Source organism: Chelonoidis abingdonii, chromosome 8, assembly GCF_003597395.2.
Source record: "Chelonoidis abingdonii isolate Lonesome George chromosome 8, CheloAbing_2.0, whole genome shotgun sequence".
Taxonomy (NCBI): domain Eukaryota; kingdom Metazoa; phylum Chordata; order Testudines; family Testudinidae; genus Chelonoidis; species Chelonoidis abingdonii.
This window is the reverse complement of record NC_133776.1, coordinates 95,741,468-95,760,117: the sequence shown is the minus strand read 5'-3', so window position 1 is coordinate 95,760,117 and position 18,650 is coordinate 95,741,468.

Here is an 18,650-nt window from a genome sequence, read left to right as displayed (position 1 = left end):
AGTGCCTGGGTGTGATGGGTTGTCCACCCCACACAAGTCATGTGTGGGTTCCTGCGGACCAGGAGGGGCGAATTGACCTTAGATGCTGCACTTGGAGGGGAACCATGGCTTGACAGGGCCTAATGTGAGATGAAGCCCAGCTGTGGGGCGGAAATCATGGGGGGGTATAAGCCAGGAAGTGAGAGTAGGAAGAGGCCATAGGGAGGAGGCCTGCAGTTGCTCTCCAGAGGGAGAAGGAAGTGGCCAGGGACAAGAAGGCAATCCAGAGGCTGAGCCGAGGATGTCTTACAAAAGCCCTAGAGAGGTGAAGTAGCCACAAGGAGTGGAGGAAGCTCTGGGGTAAATCCTAGGTGAAGAGATAGAGAGGTTAAGTAGAAAGGAGACTAGAGAAACAGCAACAAACTCTGAGACTGAGCAGACCTAGGTTGCTAGTTGGAGGATCCCTGGTCTGGAACCCAGAGTAGCAGTTGGGTCTAGGTTCCCCTACCAGCCAGTGGCAAAGGACCTGGAGTTGGAACAGATAACTGCCTCAGATGGCAAATGGACAGCTTGTCTGGTGGACCTTTGTTACTGCAGAAGTGGGGAGACTATATTGTGACCTGGCCCAGAAAGTCAAGTCACAAGAAGGGAGCACCCTGAGTCATGCAGAGAGATGGTGGCCACAGCGTGAGCAATGGATGGCAAGGGGTGCCAGATGGGATGAGAGCTAAACCCCAAACTCAAGGAGGCACACTTGTGAGTGGACCTCTTCACGCAGGGATATTTATGAGGGCACTTGTGCTCACCTTTATATATCATGGTAATCTCAGTCAGCTGCCATCCCCATTTAGATGTCAAACTAGTCAACTTTATTCTTGGGCAATGAAAAACGATCCATTATTTGATTTAGCATGACTTGAAGAATGCAGCATGGTGATGTATAATGCAACAGATCTTGGGGAAATTGGAAAAGATCTGTCTTCTCAAAAAAGGACCCTGCTGTGTTCTGGAGTTATGACTTAGTCAGAAAAGGAATTATGTGTGAAAATATCAGATGAAGAGCTGGAAATCTTTGAGCAAGAACTCAGCAAATGTCAGTTTCACCAGTGCTTAGATTCTTCGAAAACAAGATCCTCAACAGCTTGTACTGGACACCCGAAAAAATGTGTAAATTGATTCTTCGGTCTGTCGTCAGTTGCAGTGTCAGGCAGTGAGCTTGCCACAATTACTCGATGAGTGTTTGCAAAAGCGTCTTCTGTGCTTTTGATGGTTCTGCCTTCGGTACCATCTCCTAAATTATGTATCCTTTGCTCTGTGGATCCCAAATGACACCTCCCATCCTGCGGATGGAACTGACCGGAGCTAAAGATATTGTATGTTAAAAAAATAAAAAGCACTGTCTAGCCAACATGCATGGTGTCAATGGCAGGGGTAACACTGCATTAAAGGGAAACCTCTCATTTTGTGCAAGGAACAATAGAGAAGCCTGTGATAATGTGGTGTTTTAATAGATAGATTGCTGAGGAGTTTACCTAACAGCTTCCATGCAACAACTGCGAGCAGGGCATCTGCACAGCAGACCCTTGCCTCCTGAATCAATGGCTCCTAATTAGGAGCCAGATGCTGACGTGTCCTAATGCAAATGTGCAGGAGTATGCTCAAGGCACTTCCCCATCCTCGCAGCCCAGCACGAGAATCTATCAGGATTACAGGCCAGGTGCCCAGGGAGTAGCTGGACAATGCTCAACAGCACAGCAAGTCTGTGACAGCAGAGCAGCAAAGACAACCTGGTTCTCAAAAGTTCCAGCACTGTGCTTTAACTACAGCACCATCTATAGCCTCCTTGCTTCATCTCTTTAGGACTTGAGTCATTTCACTGGGCACTTTTCAGATCAGGTACTTTTTTGCTCATGTTAACTTTGATTCCCCATGTGACAAGCAGAGAACACTGAATATCTTAGTGCGAGCACCAGTACCTGACAGTCTCCTGCAAAACCATGTTTTGTCCAGTGGAACTCCCAGAAAAATAGATCACAATGCATTGACCTGGCTGCACATGCAGTACGTGGGCTCTATAGGAAATGCTTTTATCAGTAGTTAACCTCTCCTGCAGTCCTCTTATCCAAGGCTGGTGTCATCTTTGAAAATGTTAAGGGAAGTTCCGCCATATAGCTTACAGAAATAGACAGAAATGTTGATGGTAATTAACACACAAGAAGAAATAATGTAAAGGAGAGGAAAGACTTACTTGAGGTTGGCCATGTGCAATGTACGACAAGAGGCAATGGCTTTAAATTTAAGAAGGGCGAGTTTAGATTAAAAACAGCAACAGTAATTCAGCTGTGTAACAATCTGAGGAGAATGACTGCAGAGGTATTATCCATGGAAATGTTCCAAAGGATACTGGATAGCACTTTGAAATGGAAAGTATGTGGGATAAGCTATGCTAGAGGCAGGTGGTTAGACTTAACAACCTATAAGGACTGTTCCAGACCCAAAGTCTATGATCCTATGATTAACACGTGTCATCTCTAGCCCCAGGTGGCTCAGTGGCTGTTACTTCCCCATAGATGAACTTACCCATATGGCAAAGATAAAGAGTGGATAATAGACTCAGAACACAATCCTGCAATGGGTTAAGGGCCTGATCCTCCCCTCAAATCTCACCTCATATATATTGTTCCCTGTACATTAAATTTCCAAAGGGGAAAATCCAGGGGTTTAAATATGTAAAATGTCTTTCAGTTATTGATTTAGTTCCTTGGCTACAGTTTATAAATGGGCTGACATCTTAAAATAAGACTTCTAATAACACAGCAACAACTACTATTTTATGAGTTTATTTGCAATGCTCATTATCATTCCAACAGACTGTGTGGTTATTTCCTTGGTTAACGGTGGGTTTTTTTCCTGTTCGGCTTACTGTCAACCTTCTCGCTGGTTGAAAGGGCAGTGGCTGAATTGAACTGAATCTCAAAATGATATCTTGTAACTCCTGGGCGCAGAGGGCAAAATTCAAGAGGCGTACTGCCTGAAGAAACAAACAGTGCTGGAGCATTAAAATATTGGAGATTACGTATGAACAATAATGTGAGCCTTGCTGAAGAAGTTCAAATCGTGACTTAACGTTCCATAAATATTTCTAAATGAACTTGTTTATGTCCTAGGGTGGAAAATTTCAGTTAAAACCTCAAAACATCCCAGTCAAGAATTGTGTAAGTTGCTTGTTAAATAACAGATGATAGGATATTCTATAGGAGGATCCCTACCCAGGTTGGTGAGGGAAGTTGAGATAAACAGAAAAGTAATCAGTGAGGGAAGTATTGGTGAGTTAAGTAGCCAATAGATAACCAGGTCGCCATATATGATTTATGTCTAATTAATAACAAACGAGTGAAATGGCTAATATTGCTTGTGCCTGATATTAACTGGAGGATGTATAATACCAATGCTGATTGGAAAAGAGCTAATGAATATTTAATTTGGATATGTATATATATATGTTAGAGAAATCCATCATGGCCTGCCTATGCCCCAAAAGGTAACTGATCATTATCTTTTTCCTCATATCTGTCACTGTTTTAATAGTAGTTATTAATAGCAAGAAATGATTTTGATTCAAATAAAGCTTTGAATTAACAAACCTGAGTGTCTCAGCTTGTGTATGTTAAACTACACCCAACAGCCCTAGGATTTAATCTACTGCACCCATCACCACAGAATGATTTGCTACACATGTAATAGCAGAAGCACTGGTTCAGACCACATCTCAAGCAGTCTTTCATAGAAATGTTTATTTTGTTGTGCATCCCTCTAAGCCCAGAAATTTCATGGGGCAGGGAGAGAAAGTCTTGAAAAGTGGAGGATCTTCAATAGCCCCAACTGCAAAGTAGTGTCTGTCTTAGGAAGGACTATGACCACACTCGGTAGGTTTGCCTGGGTGGTAAGTTAATGCAGAATTTGGTTCCAAGCTTGTTAGTAAAGAAATCTGGTCAGAGGAAGGGTTATGAATTTAGGATTCCTGGATGCTAATCCCAGCTCTGCTACTGGCTCCCTGCATGATCTTATGCAATTTACTTAACATCTGTAAAATGGGCATTATAATAATATTTATTGCATGGGGGGGTGGAGCGGTGGGGGGTTGTAAGGCTTGATTGATGGCTTCCTATGTGCTTGACAGATTTAGAGTTCCAGATCGCGGTAGCCAAAGCAGGGTATTTGAGATTCAATAAGTTGGGAACCAGGAGGTAATCATGAGTTCTTTTCACACCTTTTCCATTGACTTGTTAATTCTATGCATTTCACCGCCCATTTTATTGATCAATGCCCCATATACCTGCTGTAGGAGGTAGGAAAATATTATTCATACATTTTCCATAAAAAGCAATTGAAAAGTTGCACCTGGACATATCTGGAAAAACTGGGCCTAGAATCCAAGTATCTGATATGCAAGTTTCATCCACTATGCCCTACTGCAAAGCTGTGTGCTGTGAGCTAGGGGCAGAAACCAGGATTTCTGATTCCCACCTTTCCTCTTCTGCCTAACAAACAGTTATGTAAGCAAAGTAGGTATTGTCCTCCTCTACTGGCTCTTTCTCATGAATGATAACAGTCTAATACTGCTGCCAGTAATGACTTCCAGTCAAATATTAGCATTCTGTGCTGTGGATCTAAAGGTCTTGGGTTCTAAGTCTGATGATATAGGTGGGAATCAACGATTCCGTATGATGACATTTCTGGGTTTTGGTTTTTTGTTTTGGGTGTTTCTCCCTCTTTCAGTTTTCTTCTTTTAAAAGAATCTGGGAAATTACGTACAATCTCCCCCATCCACACACACACACACACACACACACACACACACACACACACACACACAGAACATTATTTAGGCTACAAAGTTGAGCACTCCAAAGTTAGGAAAAGCTAGGATCAAGGTTTTCTGTGTGACTTTGATTTTCAATTTTGTGTGCATTCTAATACATTCATCAATTAAATGGTCTACAGGAGCCCAGTCTCAGGCTAGGTCTACACTGGGGGCGTGGGAGTTGACCTAAAATACACAACTTCAGCTACGTGAATAGCATAGTTGAAGTCGGAGTATCTTAGGTTGATTTACATGGCCGTGAGGATGACGGTGAGTCGACCGCTACCGCTCCCCCGTTACCTCCGCTTCTGCCTCTCGCCGCGGTGGAGTTCCGGAGTCAACAGCAGAGTGATAGGGTATAGATGCGATAAATCGATCCCCGATAGATTGATCACTACCCATCAATCTGGCAGGTAGTGTAGACGTACCCTCAATCAATTTGTAGGATGGGCACAGAATGAGCAGATGGTTATAAGAAGTAAAACAACTTTCTCCTCTGCTGAAGGCACCAGGAACTGAGAGGGCATCTAGGAACTAAGAGATCTGGGTTCTATCTCTAGCTCCACCATATAATGCTGGACAAAACTATGTATACTTCATACACACAAGGAGGTTGCATTAAGGTTGTGTGGACAACCTTAATTTAGTTAATTCCTAATGTATGAGTGCTTGGCTTTGCAACCTTAATATTATTTTAATGTAGTTTTTGTGGATTATATCTCTAAATCTTATTAAGTTCTTGAGATGTTTCCAAATTTTGTCAGGAAAAAAAAAGCTCTACCTAATGTATCTAAATATAAATCTTCCTGCACATCTGCTTATAAGGGTATTTATACAGTTCTCATCACTGAAGTATTTGCGCACTGTAGCTACCTATATTAACCAAACCAAATAATTGCTGGCAGTACATAGTCCTGAGTTCAACAGCAACATTTGGTGTTTCAGATGCAATATAAGTCTTCTACCATCCCTCCACTCAACAGGTTAATTCACAATCTTTTATTGGTGTCATTTGTTGGCTATTATGAAGGTGACCACATGTGGGCAGTGAGATAAGTGAAAAAGGGAATAGTGGTGGGCTTAGGAGGCAGTAGGTAGGGCAAGTCCCACCATCCAATTCATGGTGGTCTACAGGTACAGGCAGGTATGGATGGGTAGAACCAGCGCCACCAAAAAATCAAATACATTGAGCTTCATTCATGTAAAAAAAAACAATAATTCAGAACTCAGATATTGTCACCCATGATTCCTCAGTCTGGATAAAGGAGCCAAGTTTTCCTTCGCTTAGGGCTGACAAAGGAGGGAACTATCACCTTCACAACTCTGATACTAAAGCCAACCTGCAGTGCAAGGACTCCCCAAGCTACCAGCTGGGTTACCAATCTAAATGAGTTGCCATTCGATACCTAAATATCTGAAACAAGAGTCACAGAGTCAGGCACTTACAGCAGTTCTGGCAGATCCAGAGCGATGCAGCTAAAGAGAATAATTTTGTGGGCTTCAACCACAGTGCCATTTTCTTAATAACATGTCATACCAAGGGAGGAATTTTTGAAACAGAAAGGATAAAGGAGAGGGAAAAGCATTTGTTCAGAGTGATAGGACTCCTGCAGTTGCTAGTTCCCTTCAGTGTTATTATTGTAAGAGTACACAATTAGTACCAATGGAAATAGGACAAGAGGAACAGGTTAGCAGAGTCACTAGGAACTGATACGATGATTTGTGAAAACAGTGTCATGAGTCCTTACACATTTTACCTGGCATGTACATATTCTAAGCTTTTAAGAGAATCACTGTGTTTGAACAGAGCATCAATTTCTTCACTTCCTTTTTGAACTCTTGTGTTACCATGGACTGATAAACAGCTGCCATGTTCTACTGCAGAGGTAGCTGCATTTCAGTGGTGGATCCCTGCATGTGGAATGTATTTCAATTTGTTATTAGAAATACCAGACTCACTCCATGGATCTCAGCCCCAGGAGGAAAATTTACCAGCTTCAGGCTCCCATGACACGAACTGGCTATAACCCTTGCTCCACCTTGAAACCTGGAGTCAGGTGTTGTGATCCGGAAAGTGGATAAGATTAAAAGAGGGGAAGGTGGGGAAAATTGCTCCATGAGAGTGAATTTGGCCCTAAGATGGAGTTGAAATAATAGCCCAGAGTAATATTATATATGGGCATTTTCCAAAGACCTCATGACCAATACCTTTGCCCTGTACAAAAGTCTAATGTCAAAGAAATGTGGCTTGAATTTATATTTTGAATTTCATCTAACAACAAAGTGTCCTATATGTCCAAAATATCCCAAAGCTCTAATATGTTCCCAACAATTATGGCACAGTTCTCTTGCTGCATCAGCTCCTTATCAATGTTTGCAGTGGGATGGACGACAAACAAACTATATTAGAAAATGAAGTACTCTTAAAATTCTGTCCCTGGTTGGCTTTTTTGACTACAAACTTTAACCAGTTCAACACACACAAAAGACAGCATTTGGCCTGTGGGTTCCCCTGCTGAGCAAGGTAAGCATATTGGATTGATTGAGTTATTATTAAAATCTACCTACGGTGCTGATTACCCAGCATATTAACTGTCCATCTATCTTTTCATTATTGATCTTACCCTTCTGCCAATTTTCTCCACCTACCCCAGGTGCTAAGGCCTAGATCCTCAAAGGTATGTGGGCACCTATCTCCCATTGACATCAGTGACAGTTAGGCAGCAAAATCCCTGTGGGAATCTGGGCTTACATGTCTCTTCCTGCTAGTTAAAAGATAACGCTCAACACAACATTGAATAAGTGCGTTTCAGTTTGATTACTTGACTGTCCCACAACAACAAAACCAACACACCAACCCTGACAAAGCTGCTAGGACCTTCAGTACGGCAGCCCAACTACACATGATACACAGTGTCATGCCTGCTTTTTCAAAGCCTAATTCAATGGCCCCCTGATGTCAATGAGAGCCTTTCCATTGACTGCATTAAGCACTGGATCAGACCCTTCATTCCCAGCCAAGCTTACGTTGCCTCTGGTCCTGCTATGCGGATTGTGTGTGGGTGTAGATCCTGACATCTGCATAGAGCCCCAGTGACCTCAATGGGACTCCATGTAAGTCCCTCCTGCCCAGATCAGAGGGCATTACTGGGGCCTTTGGTTGCAATGTAATGAGGGGAGGAAAAGGCAGCAAAACCCATTTGTTTAAATGTTTGGAGTCAACACTTTTTACACAAAGTATCAAATTCTGCCCTCAACCCCACATGTGCCTCTACTGCTGACATCACTGGCAGCTGCTCATGGCTGTCTGGAGGTCAGAAGTTCCCCCAGATGTTAGGACCATTCAGGATTCCAACAACATTGATTCTAGAGTAAGTTTTTACAAGGCGTTTAGAATACTGTACATTCCTTGGGTGACCGAAATCACGCAGTTCCTAGTCTGCTGTCTTACAATACCCAGTGGCATATTATTAATGGCCCACTAAAACAATATACAGCCCGTTGTACCTTAATTCAATAGTCTGTAATGACCAGCTTATTGAAATTGTTTCAGACCTATGAGTTTTCCAAGACCTTTTGAAGGTAATGGCACTAAAATATGCATATATTAAAGTTAGTTGTGGAAAGCAGAATATAGTGGCAGTATGAGCAATAATACAGTACTGTAAAATAAAAACTGAAAACTATTTTCCCTAAGTGTAAATATAAAATACCTCTGGGGGATGTATCTAAAGGAAGAGTGTTTCCATAACACATAGTTAAACTCCAGATTATATTATTCAAAGCTATCCAAGTATAGTCTAATAAATAACCCATAAAATAAAACAACATTTTACAAGGGAGATGCACACTGTATTTCAAGCTTTTTTTTTTTGCCGCTCTCAACATTATTTTTTAATATGGACAGTTTTAGTCCCAAAATTGCAAGAGTTTATTCAATACCTTTTATGTGCTTTACAAGGTTATTAGAGAATTTATTTTCTCTTTCCCTTACAGATTGGAAGGTGGGCAGTGATATATGAGCTTTCACATTTTATTTATTCACCAAACTGTTCCAGATGTGATCCCATCATTTATCCACTGACACATCAAACCTGCTGCGTGACCTTTAGAGTGACCTCTTTACAACATTTGCTTTCATGCTCTTAAAGTTATAGCCGCTTAGCCGGCCTCCCTTCAGGGGGAAGAAAAGAGAATTGATATTGTTGGGGTTATAGCTGAAAAATAATAATAAATTAATTCATCTTCTACAATATGAAAACTTAGTCCAGGTGGTAAACTAACCAGTGGAGTTATATTCCCAGAAATGACTCCATCACATTTTACCCCCAAACAGCATTACACTCCATAAGTTTGGAATGTACTGGGTTTAAATGAGCTAAATTTAGCAGGCACTAAATCTTTCCCCCATTCTGTGTGATTTGTCACAGTAATAAGCATTCTTTAGGTCAGTAGTTCTTAACCTTTACTGCAGCCTGCACCCCTTTGGTTCTCAAAATATGTTCTCGTACCCCTTATCAAAAATCACAATATGTTCTCACATCCCTTAAACTGAGTTATATTTTTATTTGTATATTACAGTAATAGTTAAAAAATGTATCATGTTAATAAATACATAGGTTTGACAAAACTTACGTGCCTGTGCTTAATTTGTGTTTTTGATGATTTACCTTCTAAAAAAAATCTGGCACGTCGCACACCCCCAGAAAGGGCATCTCGCACCCCTAGGGGGTGCGTGCACCCCAGGTTAAAAACCACTGTTTTAGGTGATATAGCTTTCACTGCTACCCATTGGTAAGTAGGAAGAGGTTTCAATGTGCTTTAGCTTTTAAGAAAAAATAACGATAATGCCTCCAAAGTGTTAATGCACAGTTAACTAAAAAAGATTATGCTTCACTATAATCACACTGTGCAAGAGAAGTCCTGTGTTGTCATGAAGGGAAACCCTTGGCCAAACCACATCAGATATAATTCCATTTTTGCCAACCTTCTCCCAAAACTCAAGCCAAACCAGTTGAGAGTTTCCATAAGTCTAATTAACATTTTTCTCATTATTTTTATGCACCTGGAATTTTTGGCTGGTACCAGCAACAAGGAGTCCTGTTTGCAGTGCTCCCAATATTTCTAGCCCATGCAGTACCAGGAAGTACCGGAAATCCCACAAGAAAGCCTCTGCTCATGAGATTTCTAACGCAAAGATTCAACCCTGTAAGATCCTCGGCACCCTTGAACTACACATGACCAGAACCTACAGGCCTCATTCCAGTTTTACTCAGGTCTTACTCAGGCAAACTCCCATTGAAGTCTATGGGAATTTGCCTAAGTACGGGGTCAGGAAAAACTGAAAGAAGATGGAGTGAGAACTTCAAGACTTGGCCTATTGATTGCAATGGGATTTGAGGCCACTCAGTATCAACAGAGGGGTTTAGTATCTTGTGGAATCAGGTTCCAGTTTTGTAACCACAGGAGATCAACAGGGTTCAAGAAAGCATCTGAATCTTTGCATCCAGACCAAATCTAAATTTTGAAACAGCTAGGAACTCCTGCCTTTCCCCCCTGACTTCTAACCCTCCCTCTCTGTGTCATACTGAGCCACAATTAATAGCTAAGGAAGGCTGGAAATGACTCTATTCCGTGCCCTACCGTGCTGGTTTTGATTGAAGAACAATGCAAGGCATTCAAACCTGCAATGAGATGAACACACTTGTCCAGTGCTCACAGTCCCAGTTAGTTTGGAGTGGTAATTTGAAGAGTTAGCGGTGCTCATGGTAGGGGAAAAGTTGTGAGATCAACGGATCAGATTCTTGTTCTTAAACTACAGTATTACACAAGTTTAGGTCCTATGGTGTTTATTCAGGAAACCATCCCTAGGCAGCAAAGCATGTAAGCATATGTTTATCTTAAAGCACATGCTTAACTCCCATTAACTTTAAAGGTAAGCATGGGCCTAAGTGTTTTGTTGAATAAATGTTCCTCTCACAGTAGAAATAAGTTTTAGCTACTGCTATTTTTTCTGAACAAAACAAAGTTCTGAAACCAGGAACTTTTGTGCAGCAGCAAACAGGTTCCAGATCAGGATCTTATGCAGCCTTTTCAAGGTATTATTTCAGCAATAATGGAAAATGACATCAAAGAAAACAATCACATTTATTTAGTTGTAAATCAAAACACAAAGCTTAGCCAGTAGAACAACAATGCATTAACCTAATTTTTGGGGGAAGCGGGTTGGTTCAAGTCACTGCATCCAAATTTAAAGGGAGATGAATGGTACAAATAGTAAATCTAAAGGTATCAGCAGGAGACAATTATAAACATATTTGGAACTGCAGCAGCCAGAGTGAAGCAATCACTAAAAGACAATATTAAAGTGTTACAGTTACATGATGAAGCCTAAAAGAAAGAAAGGTGTAGCCTTGTTTTGATCATTTCTCTAGTTCACAAATGCTGGCATTAGCAGGAGTCCTAACTTAAAATAAACAGAGTAGCAAGCCAAATATTGAAACATTTTTAATTAAAAACCATGAATAACATGCAAGCTCCATGGATCACTTTCTATTGCATATGCTTGCCAGCAAAGGAAATGCAAAGTGCTGTTTTTTTAAAACTGCAAATGTGCGAGGGTCTGGGGCATAGCTGGCAGGAGAACCAGGCTCCTAGATGTTTGTAATTGATAAGGACACAAAGCAATGAAGTAATTTCCCTATCCTTATTCTCCATGTTTAGCCGAGGCCTGTTTGCCATGCAGAAAGAGTGACAGGGTAATCTGAGCCTCTGCAGAAAACCTGCTTTTTCTCCAAAGTTATTTAGATTTCCATGAGCAGTGGCAGAAGTTTGGAAGGCGTCCAGGCGAATGAAGGAATTTGGCTGCTCTGAAAATATCAGACAGGAACTTAAAAATTGAGCTGATTTATGCTTTGTAATGTTTTCAATACTGTGTAAATTAAGTTTGAGTTCCTAGACTGTTTTTTTAAGGAGAAATTTTATATGTTACAAGCCATGAAAGGTCCAGAGAAAAATCTTATTGTATGATAATTCCACCGCTCACATAAGAAGTGCTAGACTTTGCATATATAATATGTTCAAAGGAATAATATAGAAAATGCATTGCTTCGGAGCATCAAAGGATCTTCGAGAATACCTTGAGGTCCTGACTGCTCTTTGGAGTTTGCTGATATCTTACCGCACTGTGAAATGTGGTAGCAATATGAAGTTTATATGTTCTGTTCATCACTGAATAAGCTGTGGAGCTGGGCTTGGGAATGCTATAGGCTTCCAAAGTTTAGCAGCCAGAAAGTGTACCCCTAACTGGGGAGATACAATGATCTCCTGCAGAGAACTGCTCAAAGCCACAATTAGTCTTTCACTCCGTCCTCACATGCAGATGTTTATGTCCAGTTTTCCTCAATAGACATACTGGCCTGGTGACCAGCGGGCTGCACTGAACTTTCTAGGGGAGTGCTCCAGTATCATTCAAAGGACATGTGCTTTCTAAGGCTTTATGATAAAAGGTGGGGCGTCTAATGAAACCATTATTTGCACATCTGACAAACATCAATATGTTTACCCATGATGGCTTGCCCTCACATGAAGGGAGATACTGCTGCAAGTAGCTAAAAATATTTTCCTCCTTTCATCACCCATGGATACAAACTCAGCTGGTGATCCAGGAGTTGATCCTTAACTTGATTAATTGCGAGTTATCATCTGATCATTTGAGTCAAGTCTCCGGTTCAAAGGTCAGTCGCATAGGAGAGGCCATTGCCCTTGAGCTGCCTATCACCAAACTACTCAATACTGCAGTACAGCCCAATTCAGAAACCGGGTCTGTAACAGGCTAGGCTAACTTAGGACCCTGGACTCTGATGAGACGTAGCAAGAGCCTGAGCAAGTGTAATTACAGTTTTAGAAATATGAAAATGGGAGATTAGGAGAAGATTGGTTTATACTGGAGCCTGAGAAAAGCAATCAGGAAATTAGCCAAAATTGGTGGAGACTGCAAAGAGACACTCGAGGATAAGTGAAGTGTTAAAATGAAAGATGGGCTGACTGAGGAACCTCCGTTTGGGAATTTGGGAAGGTAATATAGGTGAAGAGCTATTAAACGGACTATCAGGAAAAAGGCTCGTTCAGTAAACAGTAGTGTATGTATAGGCGGGACATCAGGATAATTTTGCATATGTTAAAGGTGAGAATCTATTGTTTCTGATCCATTTGTTACATGGCATTGTTTTCCCATCTCTCTATTTTGGCTCAACACTTCAAAACCAATTTCTCCATTTCTGACCACAATTTTCCATGCATAACCATTTACCCCCAGAGTCTGTATGCACAAATTACAGCCTATGTCATTCCACATACCAATAAGGTAATTAGATGTCTAATTACCCTGTTCGTTACAAGGGCCATGGTTTCCTTGAACAAAAGTTTATGTCTGGAGATGTAGAAGCCAGGTTGAAAACAGTGAAGTCAACAGAAGCTATTCTCTTCAGGGCTAGATTGTTTACACTGTCCCTATTGTGTGCAACTGGGGTGTATGAGATATAGTTATCCAATGCCGGTGCATTTTATCACATGGTAGACCTGCAACCCTCACCCTCTGTATCCCTAGGACATAATTATAAATCCCAACCCTTTGGCAGTTTCAGAAACCATCCTTTAAAACAAAATCAGTCTGCCAGAAAATTATCATCCTCTTCTCTCCCCAAATGTGGATTTCTTTTCCCCAAATGCCCAAGGCCCAGAATGAAAAGGAACCAGTCACAGGCCAGTCACACCTTTTCTACGCAGGACAGTGTAACAGCCTTAAAGTCCAGGGATCCTCTTGGCTTCACAGGGCTAGGAATGAAAAGCTTAACCTATCTGAGATGTGTGACTCCTAGAGGATTATCAAATGGGTAGAGAGGATTCCTGCAATTATAGCACACAGACAAAAGGATATTTTCAGCCATCTTCTCCACTGAGAGGATTTTCTCCATTGTAATATTAAAGCCACGTCTCTGTATCCTATCACAGCAACAGACCTTAAGAGGTCTTGGGATATGACTTGGAAACAGTGCCCCAAGAGGAAATTGTGCAATCAATTCCATGAGAATGCCTCCCTCAGCAATAAACATTGCCTGTGCCAAATAAATGGGTGATGCGTGTCATAAATTTCCTTTTCCTGTCAAAGCAGCCACAAGAAATGGATGAAGTTATGCACATTTGTATAAAAATAAAAATATGTTATTTGCTCTGCAGCAATCTGCAGACAGGACATTCTAAACACGGAGTGCATTGTATGTCTGCTCAGGCTCTTCACATGTAATAACTGAGGGCCTGGTGCTACCAAGTTCTTGTCTCAGTTAGGCAGGGTAGAAATATGCAGACATGGCAATTCTTTTTTTTTTTGATCCTCAATGACTGGATGTGAAAAACTAATATTCTCAGCCTGATTTTTCAAAAATGAAGTTGGGGTACGTCAAAGTTGGGGCACCATTTGCGTCATGGTAAGGGGAGGACTTAATTTTCAAAGAGTGGGTGCTCAGCGCTGTCTCAGAATCAGGCCCCTCTAAGATGATTCCAGCTGGGCACCGAAAAAAAGAATGGGTGCCTCAAAATTTAGGCTTGATTCTTCCCTCTGTTTTCTTCAAATCTAGCCTTAGTTAGATTTAGGGTGACCAGACAGCAAGTGTGAAAAATCGGGACAGGAATGGGGGGTATTAGGAGCCTATATAAGAAAAAGACGCCAAAATTGGGACTGTCCCTATAAAATTGGGACATCTGGTCACCCTAATTAGATTTTCCCTCAGACGGAGTTTATGTGGTCAGAAAAGGTCCAGATTCCATCCCTCTTTCTCCGGTTGGCTCAGAGCGTCAACTGGATCCAGTGACTTTGCTCATTGACCTCAATGAAGCTATGACAGTCTATCCCAGCTAAACATCTGGCCCATTGCATAGTATCATATGCCAAGGCTGATGCCATTAATTTTGATGGGATTAGTAGTGAAATAAAACACCACTCCATGCGAATAAGGGTGGCATAAATTGACCCATAGAGTCTAGTTCTGCTTGAGAAACAATGACAACTGGATTTCTTTGCTTGTGTTTCCGGTGAGAAATGCTATGGATATCTCCAAAGGTTACCCCCAATTATCTGTGTGTGTTGATACACAGAGTCATCCTCTATACTGATTCATGCTCTTGTCGCCCAGCCATCCTCCAGAAATAACTTCCCACCCAACTGCTTCTATAGGATTTCTGGCTCATTGAAAAAATAGAGAGCTGTCAACACCGATGTATTAGAAATACAATTCAAGCAGCTGTTATTTGTATTTTATTTTTAGACATCTTTATTTTTTCCCTCAGCCTGATCTCAATTTCAATAATATTATTCCTTCCTCTAGGTCAAACAACATCTGTTGTATAAAAAGGAAAATAAACTAATTTGCACAGTCAAATGTACATCTTCTCATTTATATTTTGCTAGCTATTTTATTCTTCTCTCAGAAGTAATTGTTCTGGTCCACTGTGTAATATTCCATGAATTAAAGAGTCTTAATAAGTTGGAATTATTTTAGAATATGAGCAGGCCTTATATTTGATAAACCCCACTGCAGGACTATCACAAAATGTATAGACCCATATTCTCAGTTGGTGTAAAGCAGCGTAACTGATCTTTACACCAAATTCATCAGCTGAGGATCTGGCTCTTAGACTGATTACATGAGGTTAGGAGTATTGTTATACTACGGTAATTTTGCAAAAAATCTGACTACTTTTTAATCAATTAAGAGATTCAGAAAGTAAAACTTCAATTCCTATGGCAGGGTCTGATTTAAGCCAGCAAAAGCAAAAAAATTCAAACTTGAGGCAGGACCTTCAGTTCTGGCTCCTGGCTTTGTGTTTTGGGACAACAGGGAAAAGTCGATCTAAGCTATACAATTTGAGTTACGTGAATAGCGTAACTCAAGTCAATGTAGCTTAGATCTACTTACTGCGAGGTCCACAGTATGCGATGTTGATGGGAGATGCTCTCTTGTCCACTCCCCTTACTCTTCTCGATCCGGTGGAGTACAGGAGAGGGGTCTGCAGTCAATTTAGCAAGTCTTCACTAGACCCGCTAAATCGACCACCGATGGATCAATCGCCATGTGTGGATCCCTCAGTAAATGTAGACAAGCCCCATGTGGTCAGTTCCTGAGTTGGTGCAGATCAATAATTAAGCTCAATTGATCTATGCTGATTTGTACCAGCTAAGGATCTGACTCTGTTTCATGATAGCCTCTTCTCTGGTCTCCTCCAAGATGGTCCTTCAGTTCCACTGTTCAGTGATTTCTCTCCCCCGCACTGAATTTCCCCAACCCCCCGCCCCCATTTTGTGAACTAGTTACATGCCAATTTAGTGACTGTTTGGAAATTTGAATTGAAATTGAAACATTAATACACACTTTAAAAGCATATACAGTGTATGATAAAATATGTGTATCTGAAAAAGTTTAATAGATTTGAAAAGTATGAACATAGACTAACTTCCTTATACAGCTATTGTTTTTTATGACAATGTCAGTGCATTCATTTCGGTGATGTTGGCCAACCTAATAATTTCAAATGATGATTTGTAAGCAAAGCCTTAATGAGCTCTCCCTGACTGCTAGTGATGAGCTGGGACTAGGGGGGAAAGGGTTCAGGACCAGATTGTATTCATATTCACACCTAATGTACCTAGGTATCCAGCAAACGGAGCTGTGTTGCCCAAGTGATAGATTTTGGCTGGGGTTGGGTTACACATCACTTGAATGAAATGTTGTTGTTCTTATTGTATGAGTAAAGGGCAGTAGAACTGTTCTTAGCCTATGCTGACCGAGGGCATCAAGAAAGGGTCCCTCTCCACTGTTTAAAGACAGAGCTGATTAGGCTCCATAGACAGTCTTTTGTTCTGTTAAGTGACCACTGCAGCTGAAATCACTGATAATCAGGTCTAAGTGCTTAGTGCTACTGTGGGGACAGTGTTTCGAGACAGTCCAAACTACACTAGTAGCAAGGGTCCCCCACTGAGAGATCAGCTGAAATCACTGAGGGTATGGCTACACTTCAAATTACAAAGCGCTGCCGCGGCAGTGCTTTGAAGTGTGAGTGTGGTCGGAGCGCCAGCGCTGGGAGAAAGCTCTCCCAGCGCTGCACATAAACCATATCCTCTACGGGTGTAGCTTGCAGCACTGGGAGCCACGCTCCCAGCGCTGCAGCACTGATTACACTGAGGCTTTACAGCGCTGTATCTTGCAGTGCTCAGGGGGGTGTTTTTTGCACACCCCTGAGCGCGAAAGTTGCAGCGCTGTAAAGTGCCAGTGTAGCCAAGCCCTTAGTTCCAAGGAAGTCAATAGCAAAGCTTCCATTGAACTTCAGTAGAGCCGGGACTTCACCCCTAAGCACAGAATAATGATGAGGAAAGTACTGGCTGAAAAGATGAGGCAGCAACACCAAAGCAAGCCATACTGTTCCTGACCATTATTTTAAAATACTGTAGTGTGAGATTAGCCTGTGCATATCATCTTTTTTGTTTCTCTCACTGATGTTTCTAAATGGTTTGTTTTTTCTGTTTACTTATATTTATGTTGATGTGATGAAAGACATGTTCATTCTGTGAGTGAAGCACTTTTAAAAGAGTTGCCACCCTCTTTTACAGTCAGCACAACATACAATTAAAATGTAATCTACACATTTTCAATTTCAAAGGATGTCCAGCCACATCATTTTAATAATCCTCCTGTGGAATCTCATTTTATTTGAGTTATAGAATCATAGGACTGGCAGGGACCTCAAGAGGTCATCTAGTCTAGTCCTCTGCACTCGTGGCAGGACTCAGTATTATCTAGGCTTCAGAGGGAATGAACAGAACAGGTAGTCATCAAGTGACCCATCCATCCCCTGTTGCCCATTCCCAGCTTCTGGCAAACAGGCTAGGGACACTCAAAGCATGAGGTTGCATCCCTCCCCATCCTGGCTAATAGCCACTGATGGGCCTATTCTCCAGGAATTTATCTTTTTTATATCCTGTTATAGTTTTGGTCTTCACAGCATCCCCTGGCAAAGAGTTCCACAGGTCGACTTTATGTTGTGTGAAGAAGTACTTCCTTTTGTTTGCCTATTAATTTCATTGGGTGACTGCTAGTTCTTGTGTTATGTGAAGGATTAAATAACATTTCCGTATTCACTTTCTTCACACCAGTCAAGATTTTATAGATTTCTATCATATTCCCCCTTCGTCATCTCTTTTCTAAGCTGAAAATTCCCAGTCATTTTAATCTCATTTTGTTTGCCTTTTTGACGGCAGCTGCACATTGAGTGGATGTTTTCAGAGAACTATCCACAATGAAATCCAGACCTGTTATGTGTTTTGGTGTAACTTGCGTTATCCTTAAGTTAAATTTGCATTATCCTAACAAAACATTTACTTTATTCATAACTCTTCTTTATGTTGCAGGTAAAAGTGAAAATGAAAAGACAAAAAAAACCCACAATTTTTCCACTCAAAGGCCTCAAAAACTAACCAAGGTGAAGAACATGTCAAGAACCAAGACTATATCAACATGTCATCTGAAGTGGTATAGCTACATCCAACCAGCCCGAAGCACAAATACAGCTACCTACTGAAGAAACAGTGTCTCCAAAACCTAAAAACAGTTCGTGATGTTTGTCAATAACTGAAGTTACAAAAGATGGCTACTGGTGCACCTCTTGCAAAAAAGCTTACGAAGAAGGAAAGCTTCCCAATGCTATAACTGGTAAAAGTGGAGGAGCATGGCTTGTCAAACTGATCAGCAAAGCCAAT